Raw genomic sequence first — 5,049 nt, 5'->3', positions numbered from 1 at the left:
AAAGGAAAAACCTGCTCTATGGGAAATTACTCCAATAATTGTATCTAATCATGTATCTTGTATTGAACCTATTTTCTACTTTTTTGAATTATTTTCCACCATTGTGGCATCTGAGTCTCATGACTCCATACCTTGTATTGAACCTATAAGCAAAATTTCAATATGCTGACATCAATCATTTTGTGTCAATACTAAAATGCTTATGGTGTTAAATGTTTGATAATTTTAATAGTGCCCTTTACTCTCAACATGAACAATTATGAATGTAAATGGGAACTATGCCAAAATCAAATTACAATATTTCTCGCTTGGGCCAATTAGTGATTACTATTCTATATTGGGAAGTTTGTGTTGTAGAGTGTTGAGCTGTTTGAAAGTTAACTTTATTTTTCCGATTCAATTCAGGAATTCAGCTGGTAATGTAGCAACAGTGGCTGCTAGTGTTCCACAGCATCAGATCCCTTTACATTCCATTGTTACTAATCTTATTTTAAGATTTATATTAGACTATAATTATATTTTAGGATTTATTTATAATTTATTTATTATTCTATTCTAAAACGGTTTTTCCGGTTGAACCATCGGTTAGACCGGTTGAACCAATAAACCAGTGAACCAGTGACTATAGCGGTTTGATGACTGGTCCGGTTCTCCGAACCTTGCTAATTACCATTGTTCTGAAAACCGAACTGGACCAGCCGGTTCAACCGGATTAATCGGCAATTGGTCATCTGGTCGGTTCAGTAAAACCGTTCTGCAAAAAAAAGGCTAAGAACCGGTCGAACCGGCGGTTAACCGGTGAACCGTCGGAACCGGCCGGATTTTTTCAGGGTTACCGGTTTTTTTATCATATATATATATAAAAAAAACCCAACCCAACAATACCCAGCCCACCCCACCCTTACCCCCACCCCACCCTTCCCCTTCTCTCCCTCTTTGTCTCTGAGAAACCCTAAACCTAGCCGCCATCACTCTTCCACCGTCACACTCTTCTCACCCCACCCCACCCCTCCCCTCCCATTTCTCTCCGTCTCTGAGAAACCCTAAGCCCAGCCACCATCACTATCCCACCGTCGCACTCTTCTCATCGTTCTTCTCCTCGTCGCCGTCAGTCGGTCGTCGTCTCTTCGAATCGTTACTCTTCTTGTCGCCGTCGGCCGGTCGTCGTCTTTTCGGCGATCTCTCTCTCTCTCGCCCTCTTCAAGGTCAACAACACCTATTATCGTCACCTCCCCTCGACGTCGAGTCTGAGCTGTTGGCATCGCTGCCGCGAAGGACTGCTCCGTCATCGTCGCTGCTCGATTTGTTAGTGTCTGTCTCTCTCTTCGAGTTTTCTCTCTGTCTGAGGGTCAGAGCTCAACGTCCTTTCTCTCTGTCTCTCTCACGGCGATTTGTTATTTGTTTGCTAGATTCAAGATTTTGATTTATTTGTTATCTGTTCATGATTTATTTGTTTGCTGGATTCATGATTTTGATTTTTGATTTTCTGAGGTTATATGTTCATAATTTATTTGTTTGCTGCTTCATGATTTTGGTTGCTGAATTATTTATTTGTTCATGATTTTCTAAGGTTATTTTTTGTTTTTGATTTTTATATTTTTGAATTATAAGAAATTATTTTTGAAAATTTTCTTGTTTTATATTTTTGTTGCTGATTGATGAAGATGGCTGATTACTCGTGAGAATTCAGGAGAAAAATAATGTTGTTGCTGTCTCTGTGTTAATTGGAGAACTTGACTTATTTGAACTTGTCACATGCTGGATTTGTGGGAAAATATTGTTGTTGCTGCCTCTGTGTTACATGCTTGGTTACTCTTGATCTTTCACTATCTTTCGACATGAATGGTTCAATGCTTTGTTGTTACTGCCTCACCTCCAAGAATTGACATTTTCTCCAGAGATCTTCCATATTGACATCCCAGTAACTCAAGACCTCCATGGTTTCTTTTTGAACTTTCCACTCAATGGATCTCTTCATACCATAATAGTAGGTCACACAAACTTCAGTGTGTTAAGTTTTTGGTTTCTATAATTGTTATGTAATTGGAATAATTGTTGATGGTTGATTTCAGTGAATCTGGGATAATTTTGTCCTGCTGTTTTACTTCTCTTAAATTTTGATGGATGATAGTTGATGGTGTTTTGTTAAATTATCTGAAATAATTTTATTGATGATTGATGATTTTTTTAATTTGAAATTATATATTTAATTTTTAATAATCTACTTAATATACTAAAATTGGGTTTTCTCCCAACTAATGAAATGAAGGTGAGGTGTCGATCCCTCGTGACTTTGTTTTCTCTCCAAAATGAACTTTTCTATTTTCTATTCTAAATTATTTTATAAAAAATATCTTTATTATAATTATATTATAATTAATATTTAATGAATAATACATAATTATACTAATTTAGGAATATATCTTTATTATAATTATATCAAATCAATATTTAATGTATTATTAAACTACTTATCAATTATCAATTGAAAATACTTTTAATCATTTTAATAATAATAATAATAATAATAATAATAATAATAATAATAATAATAATAATAATTGCACCGATCGTGGTAATCATGATAAGAATATTTGAATCTAATCATAAAATGATCAAATTTTATGATATTAATAACGCACATTAATTTTAAATATTTTTAGTCATTTTAATTATATTAATTTTAAAAATATTGATATAATTCTAATTCTTATTCATTATCCAATAATAATAATAATAATAATAATAATAATAATAATAATAATAATAATAATAACTTGAAAAACCCATATATAAACTATTTCAATTATCCATGTATTATTATTAAAATTTTATCTACTTAATATACTAAAACTCAAATTTTTCCCAACTAATGGAAGTGAGATATCGATTTCTCATGAATCTATTTTTCTGCCAAAATGAATGCACTATTTTTGCTTCTAAGTTTATTTTATAAAAATATATTTATTATAATTATACTATAATTAGCATTTAAGTAATAATACATAATTATACTAATTTAGAAAAATATCTTTATTATAGTTATATAAAATTAATATTTAATGTATTATTAAACTACTTATCAATTATCAATTAAAAATATTTTTAATCACTTTAATTATATTGATTATTATTATTATTATTATTATTATTATTATTATTATTATTATTATTATTATTATTATTATTATTATATGATAATGGCACCGGTTATTAATAACCAATTTATATTTCTCTAAATAAATTTATTTTAAAAAAATATCTTTATTATAATTATATTACAATATTACAATTAATATTTAATGAATAATGCACAATTATACTAATTTAAAAAAATATCTTTATTATCTATATATCTACGTAATATACTAAAATTGGGTTTTCTTCCACTAATGAAGGTAAGATGTCGATCCCTCGTGATTCCGTTTTCCCTCCAAAATGAATACACTATTTTCTATTCTAAATTATTTTATAAAAAACATCTTTATTATAATTATATTATAATTAATATTTAATGAATAATACATAATTATACTAATTTAGGAACATATCATCATTATAATTATATCAAATCAATATTTAATGCATTATTAAACTACTTATCAATTTTTAATTAAAAATACTTTTAATCATTTTAATAATAATAATAATAATCATGATATGATAATTGCACCGGTCGTGTTAATCATGATAAGAATATTTGATTCTAATCATAAAATGATGAAATCTTATTATATTAATAACGCACATTAATTTTAAATATTTTTAGTTATTTAAATTATATTGATTATAAAAATATTGATATAATTCTAATTCTTATTCATTATCCAATAATAATAATAATAATAATAATAATAATAATAATAATAATAATAATAATAATTATAATAATAATAATAATAATAACTTGAAAAACCCGTATATAAACTATTTCAATTATCCGTGTATTATTATTAAAATTCTATCTGCTTAATATACTAAAACTGAGTTTTCTTCCCAACTAATGAAGGTGAGGTATTTTCTTGTGAGTTTTTTTTTCCTCCAAAATAAATGTACTATTTTCTCTTCTAAATTTATTTTATAAAATTTTTTTATTATAATTATATTGCAATTAGCATTTAATAAAAAATGCATAGTTATACTAATTTAAAAAAATATTTTTATTATAATTATATAAAATTAATATTTAATGTATTATTAAATTAATTATCAATAAAAATATTAATATTAATTATTAAATTATTATATTAATTGTATAATATTAATTGTCAATTATTATTTTTAATCAATCATAATTAATGACGAATTGTTACATACATTAATGGTGAAAAATTGATATTGATATCAATTAATAATAATAATAATAATAATAATAATAATAATAATAATAATAATAATAATAATAATAAATTATTTATCTATTCTATTATATAAAAATTAGATTTTTTTATATTTAACGATGAAGTTGACATAGCATACTTCTGAGAGTGTTTCCTGATTTATTTCTTCTAACTCATTAAATTCAATTCATTACGATAAATTAATAATATCAACTAATTGATTTGATTAGATATTTAAATATCACATAATTTATTATAATTTATATAAATCAATTATTATCAATTACTTTAATCATTACTTTATAAGACGCATAACAAAATAGATTATTTATTATTTATTCTAATTGAATGTAATAAAATAATAAATACATATTAAATCAGTTAAAAAAATTACTTTCTCCTATGTAATTTATTAGAGATGTTTTTATATAAAATTAATAATTAAAAATTATTAAATATTATTAAATTATCAATTGTATGTCAGTTTTTGATCATCTTATTACATATACATAATTAATAACCATGATATTTAGTAGAAAAAAAGATATTATAATGATATTAATAAAAATAAAAAAAATATTCAAAGACAAAATATTAATGATATTATATGGATATAAGAGATTAATTTGTATTATATATATTAAAATATAAATATATATTAAAAATAAGTTAATCAATATATATATATATAAATATATATAAAATGATT

The 5,049-nt window shown here is 24.9% G+C and overlaps 1 long non-coding RNA gene across 1 annotated transcript; it reads left to right on the top strand.

Moving 5' to 3' along the window:
• The first annotated feature begins 883 nt into the window (after positions 1-883).
• Positions 884-2,177, top strand: LOC112802098 (uncharacterized). The gene is made up of 2 exons (XR_003202187.2): positions 884-1,348; positions 1,665-2,177. It is a non-coding gene; the product is annotated as an uncharacterized lncRNA (long non-coding RNA).
• Positions 2,178-5,049: the final 2,872 nt, after the last annotated feature.

This window comes from Arachis hypogaea, chromosome 5, assembly GCF_003086295.3.
Source record: "Arachis hypogaea cultivar Tifrunner chromosome 5, arahy.Tifrunner.gnm2.J5K5, whole genome shotgun sequence".
In the NCBI taxonomy this organism is placed as follows: Eukaryota; Viridiplantae; Streptophyta; class Magnoliopsida; order Fabales; family Fabaceae; genus Arachis; species Arachis hypogaea.
This window is presented reverse-complemented; position numbering and strand designations above follow the sequence as displayed.